This window comes from Cyprinodon tularosa, unplaced genomic scaffold, assembly GCF_016077235.1.
Source record: "Cyprinodon tularosa strain WSP-4 unplaced genomic scaffold, ASM1607723v1 ctg338, whole genome shotgun sequence".
Lineage (NCBI taxonomy): Eukaryota > Metazoa > Chordata > Actinopteri > Cyprinodontiformes > Cyprinodontidae > Cyprinodon > Cyprinodon tularosa.
This window is the reverse complement of record NW_024039050.1, coordinates 1097205-1117664: the sequence shown is the minus strand read 5'-3', so window position 1 is coordinate 1117664 and position 20460 is coordinate 1097205. Positions and strand designations below refer to the sequence as shown.

Sequence of the window (20460 nt, the reverse complement as noted above, 5' to 3'; positions counted from 1 at the left end):
TTAAATTAAGGGTAAATACACTTAATTTAGGAAATTTTAACTTATTACTAGATCGTTTTTCCAGTGCAAAGAATAATAGAGGACCATTTCCAAAGCAGGACACTGCAAAAACGATTTAGAAATAAGTAAAACTTTCTTAAATTAAATGTATGAACCCTTACTTTGAGAAGGTAAATTTGATGATTTGCCAATGGAATGAGTATTTTTACTCTTAAAGTTTTTAGATAATATGCACTTGAAATAAGACAAGGCAATTGTGTTTTCTTATTTTAAGTGTAAATTCTCTTGTTCCATTGGCAAGATGTCTCTTTTACCTCCTCAATTCAAGAACAAATGTACTTATTTTAAGAAAAAATTACTTATCTAGATTTTGATTTTTTTTCCAGTGGACTGATCAACATCCTGGTTTCCCTTCTCCTCTTAACATTTTATAATCTGATGTTCCTTTTATGAATGCATGCATTTTAACATTATTAAACCAACCAGGAAAACTTTTACAGGTCTGCTGCACAACCTGTAGCTTCCACCTGTTTGGTTTAACATCAGAAAAAAGCAGAAATAATCTAAAAACTTTTCCTCAAGCAGAAAAAAAAACATTTAACAGGGAGGTAAAATTAAAATAAAGCTTTCAGTTAATGAGTGAATGACAATGATGAAAGAGTTTCACCAGTTTTCAGATCCTCAGCTGCGTCTTCATGCTCGTCCTCCTTCCTCCTCTTCACTGGAGCTCTCCGTCCTCCCAGCTGCTCCCTCTCTCTCTCTTTGTGTCTAAGCCTATGTCGCTCGTCCCCAGTCTTCACATCAGCTCATCTGTTGGGGGAGAACAGAAGCAGGGAGGGGCTTTGTGAGCCTCGGCACACAGACTTTCCTTTTGTACGACCCTCCTCCCTCTCTTCCATGACGTTTCTGTTTCTGAAACCAGACCTTGTCCTTCTCCTGTTTATTTTGGTTTTCTGGAATGCTGAGCAATTTTCGCCTGGTTTTCTTTTCTTCTGCCTCTTTTTTTTTTCCTGTCAAACATGAATCTGCAGGCTGAGCTCATCGGGCTGCAAATGTTCAACCACCAAGAACAACAGACTCCAGTTAATCATCATTTTGGGTGTCCCTGAGATGTTGCAGCTCACTTTCACTATTTACTGAAACACGCTGAAGCAGAAATAACAGCAGGAACAAATGAGAGAACCTAAACCAGCAGTGATGCAGAGGTTTTTCAACCCAGCCTGGAGAGGATAAACCTCTAAAAAGAACTGGACCAACCTCTGCTTCTGGTCGGAAACATTTCAATGCATTAACAGTCCAATGTGGCTCCCCTTCCCTCCATTTAAACTAAACGTGAAGCACAGGCGTAACTTTCTGAAGGACTAAGTTCAATAAGTAGACTTTGGCAATATGTGGGACTAATTTCTTAATTTGATTTTGCTGGTTTTGAAGGAGGATATTCACTAATGTAGCTAAAAGGAAAACATCAATCAATCAATCCACATTTTTCTGGATGGATTGATGGATGGATGAATGAAATTGAAATTGTGTGCATGCTAGGGAGGCATGATATATTGCTGTTGGAATCGGAATCGGCTGTTATTTATCCTGTTTTTATACATTAACTTCTAACTACATATAAACATAAATTGTATTTTTTTAAATAGTTAATTTTTGGGAAATACAAACCCTATTGAATGCGTTTGTGTGGAGTAACTGTAGGTCCACCAACTTTCATCACAGAGTTACACCCTTGATGTGACGTATTTCTGACAAGTTGCATCTGTTGCTGCAATGAGCAGAAACAGAAAAACTGAAACTAAAGAAATTTTCTGTTTACTTCCAACAATAAAACCTACGGAAGAGGATTAGGGCCACTGGAAAAAAAAAAAAAAAATGTTAACTGATTTTTTTTATTTTATTTCAGTATAGTATGGGAAAAAAGTCAGAATTCTGACTTTTTTCTCAGAATTCTGACTTTTTTCTCAGAATTCTGACTTTTTTCCCATGTTAAACTGAAATAAAATTTAAAAATCAGTTTACTTTTTTTTTTTTCCAGTGGCCCTAATCCTCTTCCGTAAAAACCACCAATTTACTTTAAAAATAAGAAAATCTAAACCAATGAGCTCCCTGCAAACACTAGACCAGGGGTCACCAACCTTTTTAAGGCTGAGGGCTACTTCATGGCTACCAAGTCATAGGAATGGCTACCAATACTGACCTATGAACTGGAGGGAAAAGTGTTCACCTACAGTAAATCTCATCCATAAAATCTCTTTTTTATTCTTATTTTATTCTCTTATTCATTTTAATTTTCTTTTTAATATTTTCATTTTGAAACCACTGAAATATGATGAAATAGTTAACATGATGAAATAATACATAAATGATTAAAAAGAAGAGCAACAGAATAAAAAATAATTAAACTTAACCCACTGAGTGAGTTCTTCTGTTTTTAGAAGACGAAGAGGGCCCCCCATGTGGTCCTTGAGGGCCCCTTGGTGCCCGTGGGCACTGCATTGGTGACCCCTGCACTAGATGATGAAAATATTGGGAAACATTGCTTAGCTCAACCTATTCTCATTATGAAATCGTACGAAAAGTTATGCACCGTAATTTCGTACCTTTTGGACGTTTTTTTCGTCATATGCGCATCTGACGCACCATTCACAAATATAGAATATAAATTACAATTAGCCCTAACCCTGACCCTAACCCTAAGATATAAAACAGCAAGCAACGCAGTTAGAGACATGAATAAGTGATGATTGCACTGTTTTTCCCATTTTTACGTCCGTCCGCGGATCTGCTTTTTCTTTCTGTCTGCCAACGCATGCGCACTGATCTGTTTTTTTGAGGAAAAACGTCCAAAACGTACGAAATAGTGTGCATAACTTTTCGTACGATATCATACGCACTGATAATGAGAATATGTTGCTTAGCTCTGTTCCCCAACCGCTTCACAGGGGAACAGAAGACCTCACCGGTTCAGCTAGTGCAACAATTCCCTTTAACGACCTCCTTTCAGAGACATAGACAGGTATGGGGCATTGCAGGCTAATAAAGAAGCCAAACGACCCCCATTCCAAAGGGGTGGACCCGGTTATCCATTTCAATGATCATGTTTCCAAAACAAAAACAAGGTTTTGTGGGGCTACTGTATAAAACCTGGAACTCAACTCTATTTCTGACATTTTGAATTGAAAAAGTTTCCTGGATGGGAAGAGAAACGTCTTGAAACAAAGTCTAGTGGTTTGTTTTTTAACTTTTGGCGAATGACCTGGATGACTGAGAATCTTCAAGCGACCTTCCGCATTTACATATTTTCACACACAAGAAGAGATATGCTGTGAGCCAAATTTTCTAAACGCTTCTAACACGGTTGTGCTGAGGTCCTCTTTCATGACAGTAAAACACCCATATATCTTTAAATTAGGGAAAAATAGAGAAAAAAATTAGCTTCTTTTAGATAATTATCCATTCAACTTAACCAAAGCAAGGCTACTTTTTAATCTGTATAATGAAAAGTTATTACAGAAGCTTATCTGATCCCTAAATTAATCTGATTTCATCTAATCTTTTGTTACAGCTGTAAAACCTCTAATTGATGCAAAAGATGAAGTTTTTTTAAACTACATAATGAAAATTACTTTTTTGTGATTTTATTTTCCAGCAGTTGTGCTAGCTAAATCTCTATTGTTCACATTTTTTTACGTCATCACCTAAATTCTTATGAAGTAAAAGTTTTTGTTTGTTATTTAAAAGAAAAAGAAAATTAACAATAGAATAAAAACAAAGACAATTAATTAATAAATGGAACAAAGATTATCAGTAAAAGATATTGACTACTGTATAAGCGGCTGATTATTTTAAACCAGATTTTTTTTTAAGAGAATGGACATTCTATAATCAGCGCTGAAAACAAAACATCTCAGTGTTGAATTTGTTTATAGACTAAAGAAAATTAAATGTAACAGATTGGGAGAATGTCATGAGCTTTTTCAAAGGAACATGTTGATTTCTGCAGGTCAGAAAGGCTGTAAGAGAGCAGGACTTTTAGCTGATAACAGGAAGGCACAGAAAAGTTACCACGTTTTAATATCCATCTTTTATGGATCCTTTGGGTTTGGAAATGGAAGAAAATAGATCTGTGGCACCAGAATACATAAAGCCAAATTATGCTAAAGTTCATTAAGAAAGTTTAAAAATACAAATAAAAAAAGAAGTTACCATGACTACTCTGGTTGCATTGCTTAGCAAAGCATTTTAGTATTGACTGATACAGATATGGACCTGATATGATATCAGCATGATTCTTAAATTCAACCTGGAAGGAGGTTAGCATAGAGAATTGTGATGTAATGATTGAGCAGGAGAATTAGGACGGTTGTGTCTAAAATCGGATGGATTCCAGTTTATAGTATCCAAATAAAACAATGATTCAAACAGCGTAGTTCAAACATTTCTCCACTCAGAGGGAACAAAGCTGTATTTCCTGTTGAGCTTGAAGCAACAAACATCATCGACATAATCATTACTCAATTACACGTCTCCTTCAGAGCAACAGAATCTCTGGACGCTAATTTCCTGCGTGGTCCGCTGAGGGGTCAGAGGTTCCGACAAACTCCAGGTTCAGTGCGTAACAAGCGGCCGGAACGGCAGCGCCCATCCTGTCCCACAGGAGGAGGAAGGAGGACGATCCTCTGACCCTCGAACGCATCGGCGACCTCCGACCTCTCTCTGAAATGAGAGGGATGAACCCTGGACAGCTGTGACTCCAAGAGGAGGTTTAATTAGAAGAGGAGGACAGCTTTCTTTCAGTTGGATTATTTCACACTGAGGCTGTGGTTCTAATGTCCAATCAGACAAACACCGTCCAGACGCAACTGAATGCTGCTCCGGCCTTCTGGATCTGATTCTATGAAGATGTATCTGTTCACGTCCATGTGGACAGATCAGTGCGGTGGAAATTACTTTGGACTCATTGAAATAATGCTGATAAGATGAATTTCCACCAAAGACAAAGAAGGTTTGAGGTTGAGATCTACAAGCTTCCTTTTGAGGAAACATGGAGACATTTCTGACCACCACAGTACACATAGTACTTCAGTAAAAGTATTAATACTCATAGTTTAATCTTACTCAGCTACAAGTAAAAGTTAATCGGTCAAACATCTAAAGATCAAGTGCTCACTTCACTGGAAAAAAATCGAAATCTAGATAAGTCATTTTTTCTTAAAATAAGTGCATTTGTTCTTGCATTGAGGAGGAAAAAGAGACATTTTGCCAATGGGACAAGACAATTTAGATTTAAAATAAGAAAACACAATTGCATCTTCTTATTTCAAGTGCATTTTATCTAATTATCTTATTTTAAGAGTAAAAATACTGATTCCATTGGCAAACTATCTCATTTACTGACTCAAATTAAAGGTAAATACACTTAATTTAGGAAATTTTAACTTAATTCTAGATAATTTTTCCAGTGTATTCAAAGTATTCAATGTATGAAGAAGTACCTAAGCATTGAAAACATAAAAAATTAAGTGTTATAATATCAAGAGATATTTTAAGGAACCTTGTAACTTTCTGAAATCACCTGATGCATTAATGCATAGAACCACCTGTTATAGATTCTACACCACCTGGAAAGAAGTTCAGCATAAAAATGCCACAAAAAATAATGACTGATATTGTGATTATTATTTCTCATATAAAAACAAAGCAAGAAGAAAACAGGAGAGTCTTGATTCTTCTCATTCCTTTACTGTGGAAGAGAGGCTTAAGGTTGAATCTATTACCACAGAGAAACTGGAACTCTGCTTTGAGACTCATCCTATGGAACAACTCAGCCACATGGCAACAACTAACGCCTTAATGAAATGTATAAACTACAAATAAATATCAGCTCTGAGTTTTCTTACATGTGTGGAATGTCAATCAATCTCTAATCTCCAGATTCAGTCCTAAGGACTGCTATCTGCTATTTTTGAATTACATTTAAAAAGAGTAACAGTGGATTACAAAGCTAAGCTAAGGAACTGGCAGCTTCCTGGAAATTATTATTCAAGTAAAGCAGAGTAATGAAGTAAATGCACTTTGTTACTTTCCACCATTGCCTTCTACCTCTGCTTCTTGATCAATATCTTTGCACCCATCTATTTTCCAGTGTAGTCCTGTTTCTCTGACTGTGAGTAACTGGATGTGCTCTCTTCATCCTCTGACATGAGAGCTGGCTCGGAGCTCGTCTGCCTGGCTGTGTGTTTCCTGGACGGGGCCGCCGTTTACAGCTGCTTTTTGTATCTCTGCTTCTGTCTCCTTGAACCCCAGTCGGCCTCAGCAGATGGCCGCTCACACTGAGCCTGGTTCTGCTGGAGGTTTCTTCCTGTTAAAGGGGAGTTTTTCCTCTCCACTGTCGCTACAAGCATGCTTTCTGTGAGGGATTGCCTTCAAGTTAATGAGTCGATGCAATCAACTGATTTTGCTTAGATATAAAACTCTGAATCAATCTGACTGGATGATCTGGTGAACTGTAAAGTGCCTTGAGATGACATGTGTTGTGAATTGGCGCTATAGAAATAAACTGAATAGAATTGAATCTCTGGGCGGCCCAGATGAAGGTGCGTTAATCAGGAAGTAGAGTTGGGCTCTTGACGACCATCATCCAATCAGAATATCCTTTAAAACGTTTTTAGTTTTAGTTTTTAGTTAACGTTTTAGGTTAACAATATCTAACCTTTGCAGAAATAAAAAATTAATATGATCTCACCGTTTGTTTTAATATCAATACTCCCAAAGCCCCAGAATTTATAAACTCTACCTTGATTAGAATTTATAAATTCAACCTTCAGCTGAATGTTGAGGGTTTTTCATGAGTTTCACAAAAAACAAAAAAAATGCAAAGAAATACCAAACTTTTTGTTCATTTTTCTCATTTAATGGTTCTGAAATTTGCATGTTTTCTTTACCAAAACAAGAATTTGTTTTAGATCCCCTCTATAAAGCCTGGAACTCAACGCTATTTCGGAAATTTTGAATTGAAAAAGCTTCCTGGATTGAAAACAAAGTCCAGTGGATTGTGTTTTTATTTTTACTTTTTTGGAATGGTTCTGAAAGAAACCCGATTGGACCAGAGGGGGGAACTTTACTTGATGCTTTGCTGCCACTGACTAAAGGTTTGGTTTGTTCCCAAAGACTCTGATGTAGAAACTTGAAGGGAAACAGCGACTTCAGCCGTTTGATATCTTTACAGAAATCCCGTCAGTGACGATTAGCTGCTTCCACCACTATGAGATGTTTAACATGACGCTGGAGAGATCTACAGGATTTAAAGTTAAATTTCCCCCTCTGCCTCCTTAGACGTGTTCTTAAACTGGTTGAAGTTACGCTGAGAGCGGCAGACCTTCACCCCCTCCTCCGGTCGCTGATGCTTTGTGTTCTTCTCCTCAGACGAGCTGCTCTGAAAGAAGAAAATCTGCAGCTCACTTTTGTCTGCTCAACCAACCCATCGACCATCTGCCGGCTGGCAGGACGCTCCGCCGCAGGCGACCCCCTCACCATTCTTCCTAGACAAAGACCCTCACCCCCCCATCAGCTCCTCCCCCCGGTTCAGGCCGGCTTGAGGCCAGAAGATTGAAAGAATCCATCAGATCTGAATAAAAATATGAATGCAGCTCAGAGGAATGCCACCTGTTCTCTGGAGACAAACGTCCAGCTGATCCTCTGACTTCATGAGCTTCAGATACACTTTAAGATGGCCTAGTTAAAGTCCTGAAACTCTATGTCTCTGTTTCAGTCTGATGATGGTTGTTTGTGTGGAGGAATGCAATCAAAACTAAAACACCAGAAGATCTTCCAGAAGGATTTTATCTCCCCGATTGTTTCTATGGATTCAGAATGGTTAGACTTTAATAAAACTTGGACTGAAAATAAAAGCTGAAATCATGAAGGCTAATTAATGCCTGCATCATTAATGGCTACAAGAACAACATAAGAAAACTTCATCAAATATTAAAGCTCATTGCTTTAGTTTAAAGTTCAATTCTACTTTAGTCTTTACTCTGTTAAGTTAGGACTTGTTCCTATCCAAGAATAGAATAGAATAGAATAGAATAAGGAAACTGAGGACTTTAGCACAGCAAACACATTAGACAAAAAGTTTCCCATGTCACTAAATAAACTATTTATAAAAAGCAAATACAAATATGAATCAAAAACTAGAATAGATGTTAGAGAGAAGGAAAAACACACATCATACTGTATGTATAAATAGTGCGGGGTTACCAAAATAAAAGTTTCCTAACAAATTAAATGAGGCAAAAACACAGCGAGGTAAATGGAAAACTATAAAATGCTCCTCTATGCTCTAACTTCAGAAAATGAACAACAAACTGTTCACAGAAAAAAATAAATAAATAAAAAAAACAAGAAGCTGTGCAAAAAAACAAGACAGAAAGAAAGAAAGAAAGAAAGAAAGAAAGAAAGAAAAAATAAATAAAGAAAGAAAGAAATAAGACAACAAAATAGGGAATGATAATGGAAGGATGGAATAAACAAAAATGGAAGCAAAATAAAATAGATGATTTTATCGGATGGATAAAAAGTAGTAAGAAGGAAATGTGATCTTATTTTATTTTTTTCTGATTTTTGCAGATTTTTTCTACCAGGTCAGGATCATCGCTTTAAAAATATATCAAAATTCACCGTAATAAAACCAGTCAATCTACCAAATGACTTAATAAACCTGCAGGTTGAAGTTCATCATCTCCCAGGTGAGCAGCAGGTGATACTCTGAGCTCTCTACCTGATTTTAATTAATCCGGCCGTGAATATCTGGTGGTTTATCCAAATTAAACATCCGTGTGTTTCAGGAACCTGCTGTTAGAGTTCACACTTTTTCAGAGAAAAAACCTTAAAGACTGCAGGAAGTCCAGACCAGCTGGTACCAGCAGGAGGGACAGAAACCAGTTCAGTGGTTGGTTTTAATCCGTTTACACTAAGAACACTGATGGGAGAGTCCTCTCTGCAGGAACCAAGATCACTTCTTCCTACTGTGGATCAACCATTCATCACAGTTCTTCCTCCTCCTTCTCCTCCTCATGGGAAAGCACAAAGAAGATTAGATAAGGAGCAGCAGGAGGAGGAGGAGCTGCAGCCACTTTCCTCACCAGAGGAAGTGTGCCTGGATGGAGGAGGGAAGAGGAAGTGTGCTTCCTGTAGGGCTGACTGGGCTCCTTGTCCTTAGCTGTGAGCAGACGGGCGGAGCCCCCCGGTTCTGGAGGTGCGGCTAAGCGCTGGGTTTGGTGGAGCTGCTGTCGCTGCGCCTGCTTCCAAAGCAGAAAACTAAAGCACCTTTTATAAGAGGTGGAGGGGGTCAGCAGGGGGGTTCCTGCATGATTAGAAAAAAAATCGGATCTTTTTCCATCCGTCCAGGTTATTGAGAACCTAAAGCTAAACCTGAACATAAATGTAAATTATTACAAATGCCAGAATCACCAAGGTTCCTCCCAGCAGGCCGTTCAGCGGCTCCAGCGGATCGATCACCTCTAATAGAAACAAAGAGTGGCGCTGGTGTGGAGGAATAATCAGATCTGATCCTGGATCCAATGCAGTTTACTTTAACCAGCTCAGGGTTATCTAGAGGTCACCAATAAATCCGAGTTGCAGTTGGTCAGGAATCAAATAATCACACATCTGCTAAGAACTTTAACACCATCTAATCTAACGATCGACTTAAATCTGCTGAATTTGATTTGATGACTAAATTATGAGACAAACATTTAGGATATTAGAGCAGTTACTAAATTAAAGATGGAGCAGTACAACACAGAGGTTTTACTCTACAAATATCAAAACTGATCTTAAAACCCAACATGATCTGATTTTTCATTTCATTTAAAACGGACAACAACTAAAATGAGTCTTTTTCCTGTTCCTGCTTTTGGTAAAATTACACATTTTAAAATAGATCGTTTCTTCTACTTTTTATTTTATTTTATTTTTTTTAAGTATGGAAAGCACAGCAGCAAAATGATTGGAAGTCCACAAAAACAAGTCGGGGGGGGATTTAGGGCCGACTGATCACAAACAAAACATGGAAATCTAAATAAGTCATTTTTTTTCTTAAAACCAGTGCGTGTGTTCTTTAATTAAGGAGGTAAGTGAAACACTTTGCCATTGGAACAAGACATTTGAAATAAGAAAAAACAACTGCATTGTCTTATTTCAAGTGCATATTATCTAAATATCTTATTTTAAGAGTAAGAATACTCATTCCATTGGCAAATCATACTATTTATCTACTCAAATTAAGGGTAAATAATCTTAATTCAATACATTTTTTCAGTTATTTCTAGATCGTTTTTGCAGGGCAATGCTCATCCAGCCATGCACTGGAAAAACGATCTAGAAATAAGTAAAAATTTCTTAAATTAAGTGTATTTACCCTTGATTTGAGTAGGTAAATGAGATAGTTTGCCAATGGAATCAGTATTTTTACTCTTAAAATAAGATAATTAGATAGTATTCTCTTGAAATAAGAGAATGCAATTGTGTTTTCTTATTTTAAATCTAAATTGTCTTGTTCCATTGGCAAGATGTCTCTTATCTCCTTAATTCAAGAACAAATGCACTTATTTTAAGAAAAAAATGACTTATCAAGATTTAGATTTTTTGCAGTGTGATTTTATATTGACTGAATCTCTTAAAGACATTGAAATTGATAACAGAATCCGGGTTGGTGCTGATAAACTCAGTATGTTTTATATTTAATCATCTGAAAAGGTTGATAAAGTATTGACATCAAATGTTGTTAGACAAAAGCCCCATTTACACTACCCTCTGAAACCCGATCCGTGCCGAGCTTGGATCAGATTACAGTGCTGAACTTGGTTCTTTATGACCGTTTACACACCACGCTATCACAGTTCCTCGCCTCCTAGTGGCGATCTACGGAACTACTGCTCTCTAGAGGGAAACAAGCAAATCAACATGGCGGCGGCTTTGGTGAATTTACTTGTCAGAGTTGGCTTTTGGGAAGTTGATACGACAAACGATAGTCTAATCAGGGCTTACAGATGCAGGAAACAACAGGCGTTGAGGTTCATCGCACTGCTAAGCAGAATCATCACTGGAAATCGTGTGGCACGGTAGGGAAGCTAGGATTTTTATGTATGTCTGAAATGACGGAGGCTGACTGTAAGGAGATGATGCCGTCTGCTCATGCGCTCTTTGTTATCTGAGAACTGAGCCAGAACTGAACCAAGCTGAGCTCTACTGATGAACTAGTACCATCTTAGCGCGGTTCGGTTGTGTCTGGAGCGGTCCAGTTCAGTTGTGCGTGAAATTTATGCCCGTTATCTCGGTTGCCGTGCTTGGACGAATCTTGGCATGGTTTCAAAAGGGTAGTGCAAATGAGGCTAATGTATTCAAGTTGTGAGGGCAACGTACTCAGGAGAGACTTCCATTTTGCCAAAAACTAATCGGTTCATCTAGAGCAGGCATCCCTAAAGTCGGTTCTTGAGGGCCGATGTCCTACAGTACAGGTGTTAGAGGTTTCTCTGCTTTAGTACAGCTGATCCTGTTGATTACAGTTCAACCAAAGCCTGTTCATCAATTATCAATGTAAATCTGCTGTGCTGGAGCAGGGAAACCTCTAAAACCTGCAGTAGAGCAGCCCTCAAGGACCGACTTTTGGGATGCCTGATCTAGAGGGATCCCTTTAAAGAGACCCAACAGCCACCATACCCAGAAACCTCCTGCTGACATTGTTGAGATCTAATCCAGACCGTTTCTAAGCAGGAGATGGACAGCTGTGCAGGAAAGCATCCTGACAGAACAGCAGACAACTGAACAGGGCTCCGCTACCCCTAGGGGGTCCACAGACTTACTGCATGGTGGTCGCGAAAGTTTTGGTTGATTAGACTTTTTTTTATATTCTCCCCTGCGATTTTTTCCACTAATTGAAATGTCTTTAAATAAACATTAACATAAATTCAACACACTGTAGTAAACAGAAAAATGGAGGCAGAAGATGTCTTTCAGTCATCAATGCACACATTCAGTGACACAGAGGAGCTCTTTCAAGCTGGGCACTGTTTCATTCATGACACCTGTCCCATCAACAAAGAATCAAAATCATAAATACTTTAACAATCCCAGGGCGAAATTACTTTCATAATATTACTCCATCTGTAATAGAGTGACTATAGGACTAGTTTGATATAACAAAATTTTATACTATACATTATTAGGGGGTCCCCCCTCCATCTCGCCATCATTTTGGTGGTCCTTTTCCTGGATAATGTTGAAGACCCCTGCTCTAAAGTGTCAATCCAAAGTTGTCTGGCCCATTACTTGGTCTGGGTCACTTTATCTGGGTCCACAGAGGCTCCAGAAACATGACTCTGATAAGGTAAAAGGTAAAAACCGTTCATAAGGTTTGGTTTGGAAGCAGCACTAGGCCCATCCCCCTCAGGGGAAAAGGTAACCTGACTCCGCCAGATGGATTTGCTCCGCATATCCTGGGAACCTTCAGTTGAAGTAATTTTGGGAAGGGGCGAAAATACTGGTTAGCTGATTGGCCTATGTTGGTGATAGATGGGCCAAATAAACCAATCAGATCAACGAAGCATATGACGTACTAACAGAGCGACGACGAAGAGGAGTCGGGAGAAGAGCAAAAACATCTTTTCCTCTGAGAAAAGCCTCCAGAGCAGTGTTTTGCTCTTCTTTCAGTGAAGAAATACTCTGTAATTCCGATAAAACTTGCTCGATAGCCACGCTAACGGTAGTTTCATCGGCTGAAGCCGCCATGTTCTTTAGACTGAACTGTCACGCTTCTCGTTGCGTCAAACCTCAACCCGCCTCAAAGCCAACGCTGATTGGACGTTCGTTTGGTGAACGGCTCCAAATTTTCTTTAACGGAGAGTCTCCAGACTGATTAGCGAGTGAAACCTTGAAAGCTCGCAAGATCAGGATGGTCTCACGAGGCTACCATCAACTACCAACATGTCTGATTAATTAACGGCAAAATTAACCACAAGCTCCATTAGGGGAAACACAGACTCTCAAACCAGATCTCCAAAAGAGACAGAGGAGGCTTCTGCAAGCCTTGTTATTAATCACTAGTTGGGAAAATATTAATTTCCATCAGTTATCCTTCTAAATGGACAGAGATCAACAGGAAAACTACACTTTTCCGGAATTTATGTCTGACAAAGAACTAAATATCACTCCAGAAAAAGAAAAGTAAAAACAATCCACTGGACTTTGTTTCCAAGTTTGAAGACGTTTCGCTTCTCATCCAAGAAGCTTTTTAAATTCAAAATGTCAGAAATAGTGTTGGGTTGACATTTTGACATTTTAAATTGAAAAAGCTTCTTGGAAACAAAGTCCATTGGATTGTTTTTAATTTTTTTTATTTGGAATGACTATGACCTGGCTGACTGAGAATCTTCACCAAGTAAATGTCACATTACCTGTTTCATAGATCATAATGGACGAAACATCAGCTGCAAAGACTACATCCTATAATTATGGGTCACTTGAAAAGGTTTAGACGCTGCAGAGGAGGAGAAACAGATTTCTCTTCACTTCTTCTGCCACAAAAGACTTGATAAAAGCACCATGCTGATCCTGGAACTGACAGCTCCATGATTAAATTATAAAGACCGCTGGTGGCCCCTCTGGGACTGATGGAGGTCCTCAGATCAGTCTAAATGGTCTAAATGCTGTAGTTGCTCAGTACTTGGAACGACAGAGAGTATCAGTGAGGCTCCGACAGCATGGCTGAATCAAGCGTCCAGGTTTCTCTCAGTGTCTGAGTGTGCTGAATAAACCCTCATTTATTTTCCATAAAAGCCTCGACAGACAAAACAGGAGGCGAGTGTCTGATGTCACGCAGTCTATTCAGAGCCCAGATGCCTCGGTGAGGCCCCCCAAGGACCCAGATGTACTCACAAAGCATCAGGAGACACAGTCAGAGAAACGATATCTGTGAACTTTAGACTAAATTAAACTTTAGTCTAAAGTCTGATTGAAATTTGACTTTAATATCTGAATTCAAACAAGCTTTTCTATGTTATGTACACCTTTTGAAAAAGCTTTGGTTTTCCCCATAAGAGTGATGCTACATAATAAACTAGCTTTTCCTTTCCACCATTCTTGACAATCTCAGCTAAACAGAAATTTAATATGAGTTCTGCATCTCTCTGTATCAGCTAAAGAATTGGGTACAAATGGTGGAAGAAATGTCGTTACAGTGCTGGTTCACCCACTGACCATAGGGAGCAATATCCTGCCTGAATGATTAGAAGCTCAAAGGTAGGAGCCTTAACAATGGTCAGATAGTGGGAAAAGGAGCCAGAGTCCACAGCAAATGTTTCAACGTACGTAAGGATGTTGGCATAGCAACTGTAAACACTTTAAGGGTGTCAAAACAGCCAGTGTTCAATGCTGATCCGCTTCTTTGTTTCACCTAAAAAGGCCTACATTTGTACAAAAAAAGGAGTAAAGTGGATCTAATTTTAATAACTATGAAACATCGAAAGAAATTAGCTAAGGTCCAAAAAAATGTTTACATTTTGGGTACAAAAAGGACTCAGGCTGAGATCAAAGCCATGATATCCATCTTGGAAGGCAGGGGCGTTAAAAACCACTTCATCTTCCAGATTTTTTTTATAGGGAAACAGCTGCTCCAACTGTTACATTTCCGAATCCTCCCGATTGGTGCCCGAATTTACACAAGTGAATAAAGTGAATGTGATTGGTCGATTATCAAGGGGGCGGGATTGTTTTGGCGGAAGGTTTGCAAGCACGTTTGGGTTGGAGGCCGGTTTGTTGGAAGCACCTTGCTAACCAGTTAGCGGCTTTGTGCTAGCAGGTTCCCAATGGGAAATTACAATGGGACCAAGTAGCAACGACGCTGTCAAGGAACGCTATGGACAGCGGAAACATGCAAGAGGAGGAGAGTTTAGTGTCGGAGGTCGTGGATGAGTCTCCTCCGTCATCCATTTTTGAATAAAGTCCTAATAAGAGAATAAAGTCATAAAATTATGAGAATAAAGTCGTAATATTTTACGAGAAAAAAGTCGCCACAAGAATAGTCATAAAGTTACGAGAATAAAATGAGAGGAATGTGGAACATCATGTGTGCATCGGTTTGACAAATCAGAAAATCTTTTAGCAGCAGCATCAAATTGGATAGGATGTCAAAGTGGACTCTGGTTGCTGATTGGTGGAGCTGGTCAGCTGTCATCTGCTGGGCGGAGCTCCAAGCTTTCTTTCTCAAACGGGTTGTTGTATGATGACTTCATTCTCGTAATATTACAACTTTATTCTCGTAATATTAAGACTTTAGTCTCAAAATAAAAAATAAATGAAATAGGGAGATTAGGGTCGTTGACATGTAAAACAGTCTTTAGAGAGAAAAATGTATTAAGTAACTAGTTGCTATAGTGATTTTTTTGTTGTCTTTTGGATGGTTTGCGGTGAAGCAATCTGGGCAGAGTGGAAACGCTGATGTAGAAATTTAAACCCTATTGAATGAGAGTTATATCAACTTTGATATAAAACTCTTGCCAATCCTTCGGTTAAAAGAGGCTATAGCTCAATTTAGGAAAGTACAATTCTGAAAAAAACTGAGTGGAAAAAACTTTGGGTGTTTTTTAGACTCTGAGATTCTTGGATTGTGGGCATTTTGAAATAAAACTGAAGACATGAAAGCAGTTCAAATCCACGCATTTCTGATTTTTTTTATGTCAAAATCAGAAGATTGACATCATCGTAAATCTAAAATTCTCTCAAGCCGGAAAGCTCTGAAAATCTGTTTTCAAGCTTTTCAGACTTTGAAGGATGATTCTGCAGGAGAGGAAGACTATGATTTTTTCAAATGTGGCAAAAATCTCTGATGGTTCATGAAAATTTCCTGCATATTATAAGATGCTTCACAAACAAACGTCAGAGGTCAGAGTGTTCAGGGTCAAGCTGCATGTTTCTAAGCATTATAGCTCTAGAATTGAATCTTTGATCTCCGTCTATCAGATCGTTTTCCAGCAGCATCATTTAGTGAAACAAATGAGTCATCACAGCTCAAATTGCAGCTTTTGATAACGTTTGCGGTGTTCTGCAGCTAAATTAGTCCAAACCAGAGCGACCGCCTCCGACGGAGGTTTTACTCCCTCTGAGAACTCCAAACAGAAAACCAGTTACAACAAACACACAAGAACAAGAACCAGCAAGGTTTCTGCCTTCAAAGAAACTATTTGTTCTTACGGTCCAGTTTCTCCGCAGGTTTAATGAGTCAAAAGCAGGCAGTAGATTCAGACTGCTGCGTTTAAACCCACAGCTGAAGAACTGGCCAGCGGCAGGAACCCAAACACGTCCATGCAAACACGTGTAAACACAGAGAAATTAGCAAGATTCTGTGGTTAGACTCAAGTTTGTGTAAATAAAGTTGGACCACAGGATCAACACAGCCTGGAGGAGGTTAAACCAACTGGAAACAGACTCGCATTTAACTGGAAAACATGGAGCAATAATCTGGGAAACATCGTCTGAATGAAACCTGAACGGCTTCTGGAAGGAAGATAGACTGAAATATTTGCCATTGTCGCTTTTAGCGTCTCATCATGAGAATCTAGCACCCTTAGGCATATTTAATTCAATTAAATTCAGTTTATTTCTATAGCACTAACTCACAACATGTCATCTCAAGGCACTTTCCAGTTCACCAGATCATACAGCCAAATTTATTCAAAGTTTTCTATCAAAGGAAAACCAGTTGATTGCTTCGACTCATTGACTCGAAGGCAATCCCTCACACTAAGCATGCTTGTAGCGACAGTGGAGAGGAAAAACTCTTAGGCAGCCTAAAAGGCACCTGAGATAAATGCACCAAACCCGAATTTCTAGGAGTTTCTTTTCTTTCTAAACATGGATATCCAATTTCTCCTGGAGGATTTTAAAGTCAATGGATCATTATCTATACCTAAAACTACTATGTTTGCCGTGATTTAATGAATTTAGCGTTAATCAGTAAAATAATAAAAACAATTGTTTTCGTTGGGATCACCGAGTCCGGGAGCGGCCATTTTTGCTTAGATATAGTAACCCCTCCCTCCTGCCATCTTCCGGCAGTGACGTCACGGTGCGGTAAGCCTAGCGCCATTCTCTCCGCTTTACAAAATGATTGAGAACTCAAAATCAATGAGAACTACTAGACAGATCTGCAATCAACAACAATTATTGAAGATTTCCAGAGGACTTCACCATTGAAATTCACCACAGCTATAGTTAAAGTCGTAGGGAAGCGGCTGTTCCTACGGTGTCAGTTCCAAATTCTCCCGAGTGGTGCTCGACTTTACACGAGTGAATAGAATGAATGTGATTGGTTGTTTATCAAGGGGGAAGGATTGTTGTGGCGGAAGGTTTGCAAGCAAGTTTGATTGTGGCCGGTATATAGGAAGCATCTTGCTAAGTTAGCAAATTAGTGCTAGTAGGTTCCCAAAGGTAAATTACATTGGGACAACATAGCACTAAATTGCTGACCCTGTAAACACTGGGACGTAACTCAATGATAAAGCAAATTATTCTTATTTATTATTTCATCTGTTGCATATATTAGCTGCCACATATGAATCAAGACCCTATGGCGGAAAAAATTTGATTGACAGATGACAGTTGATATATGATTGGCCGAATTTAGGTGTACAAGCTAACGTATAACTAACTGGCCTGCATAAGATTATTAAAAAAAAATGATTTTAGGACAGGATTTTAAAAATATATATACATTTTCTAAATTTTGGGACAACATGTTTAAGCCAGACTGATTTGACATCTAAATATGATTTCCCTGCGACTTTAAACTGACAATGCTCACGTAGATGGCAGTATGATGCTGTTATACATCGGGTAAAAGTGGAAAAAAAATTGTTATTTCACCTTTTCCGATTCATGATCCTCCACGGACGGGTTCGTCGTTGGATTGCCAACTTGAAGAGGTCAGAGAAAAAACACATCATTAATCCGTCACTCTCTGCTTTGCATAATGCACTGGTCATTGCCATCTTGGATAATAGCGCGTCGTGACAAACACCAGATACAGCACTGGGACTTGATCAACAGCCGATACCGCACCGTGACGTCACAAACCAGTAGGTGGCAGTAGTAGTGTTCCTTCCAGTAAAGCACATTCACATGGAAATTACTCTGAATTAAAAACAATTATCATTTATTGAAACAAGTTTAATCATTTCATATTTAAAGTACTTCCAGAAGTTTGTCTCCTGAATGTTATTATTTCTTTATTTTAGATGGTTCTGGATCTGGTGTCCAGAAAGTATCCAGATAGACTTAGAGAGACCGATTTTATTTTTTTCATTTTGTATACAAAAGTGCCATTAAAAGCAGTGCAAACAGATGAGGTTCTTTCTTATGAGGCCCCTTTAAATGCCATCAAGCATGGAGGATGGTAATAAACTCGGGTTCTTCTGCAGTATCGAGGAATGTCAAGGTATATATCAAGGTTTTAAAATGTTGAAAAGCAGACGCACCTCTTAGATTTTACACCTAATTCAAAGATCTGATCTCCTTCAGCAGAACCTCCTCGGCCAACTCAGTCTAGTTTTTTCTGCCCTTGTGTGGAGCAACAAGTAGTACTGTCAACACCACTGCCATTCAGCTGGCTGAAAGAAAACAACAACCCCTCTCCGGCTCTCACAGCACATATTTTTAAACCAGCAACTCCAGATGATTCAGACCAACTAAACATTTACCGCAGAAATTCTGGGTTGATTTATCTTGTTGGATCCTTTGTATCAGTGGTGCTCAGGTACCCCCGTCCTCCCTATTTAAGGAGGATTTATCTAAAGTAGTGAATGACGGATTAACAGCCTACTCAACACCACGCTCCACTTATGTGATAAAAACTTCCAGAAGACTGTAAAAGTGCTGAAAGCCATTTGTTTAGAGCAAACTTTGACTGTTGATATTCCCTAAGGAGCAGGAATATCATGAGAGCTGACAGCTCTGCTGCTGCTCAGTTGGCTGCAAAAGACCAAAGGTACATTTACTCAAGTAAAAGTGGCATGACTTCATCTTATTTGTACTCAGGTAAATAGTAGTCGTCCAATAAATTACTCAGTAAAAATAAAAAAGCACTTGGTAAAAAGGCTACCCAAGTAAGGAGTATATGTTTTACGACTTTATGGTCTGCAAGTCTGGAGAAGCATCAGCAGAACTAGATGTGAGTGAGGACTTCTCTGCTCGCCGTCATGCAGAGCCAGCAGTTTAGAGAGCTGACCTCTGACCTGGTTAAGTTGGTGGTCAGGCTGCTGAGTGCTCCAAAAAGTCCGGACAAAAGAGCCGCTGGTGTGGTCTCCACCCAACCTCTCTAAGATATTGTTCCATTTTAGCCGTTACGTCAAACGTAATCATATCTGACAGGAAGTGCTGCCAAAACACAATTAAGAGCAGGAACTGTAATAACGCCTGACCTTTTTCCTTCAGGTGCCGACAGTTTCTACCCAGAAACGCCTCAGAGTGTTTGGATTTTACCTCCGCTCCTCTCTGCACCTTTTAAGTCTGCAGTTGGAGTCGTTTTGTGGTTTCCAGAGAGTGCAGGTCAACAAAGTTTCCCTTGTTAACCCAAAAAAGCGTGATTAGAGAGCTTTGCTTTGGTTGTAAATAAGCTCAGAGGCCTGGATGTGTGGAGAGCAGAGAAAGGTCCGTTTGTTTCCAGAGCAGGTAATGATCCCAGAGGTGTTCAGCGGTTTGTACCAGCCGGGTTGGGTCTGAGCCTCAGAGGAATGTCGGAGCTTTCACAGTAAAATTGCTGAGGTGAAAAAAGTATTTCAGAGACAAAAGACAAAGGTTTTTCTGGCCTGGGTTGTAAAAATGATGCTGATCTAACTGAACGGACGGAGCAAGGCTGAGAAAACATTGGAGACAGAAGAGCCGTCCATGCAAACACAAAAGGTTTGGATTCTGCTGAGGTCCAGAATCAGAGCGATGGGACCCAACAGCATCAAAGGAGCGTCTCTGCTCTCATTTATACAGCCTGGTTTACTTTAAAAACATCTTTAAACTCACAGGGCATCGTATAAAACCAAACTAACCATCAGGAACTGTGGGTCGGCCTGATAACCAGCTTCATCATACTACTATACTACTATGGTGTCTTCATCTCCTGATCTCCTAAAGGAAGCATTTCGTCCGTTTCAATTTGCATGTTTTCTTAACCAATACTGTATAAAGCCTCAATCTAAACCCTATTCCTGACATTTTGAATTAAAAAAGCTTCCTGGATGGGAAGCGAAACGTCTTCAAACTTGGAAACAAAGTCCAGTGGATTGTTTTACTTTTTAGAAATCCTAAAGGAATCCATGTCGACTCGGCACCGCAGTGAGATGACGCTACTTGGACTCGTCTATCTGGAAGCCAAACCAGTAAAAGAGGAAAAAGACAAAAGTGTCAATGCCT

The 20460-nt window shown here is 39.2% G+C and overlaps 1 protein-coding gene across 1 annotated transcript in view; it reads right to left on the bottom strand.

The window, feature by feature from the left end:
* Positions 1–20460, bottom strand: part of LOC119789412 (T-lymphoma invasion and metastasis-inducing protein 2) — a 75998-nt gene that overhangs the window by 38856 nt on the left and 16682 nt on the right. The window contains exon 2 of the mRNA XM_038294289.1: positions 668–810. The gene's annotated coding sequence lies outside the window, so the exon portion shown is untranslated. The remainder of the gene's footprint in view (positions 1–667; positions 811–20460) is intronic.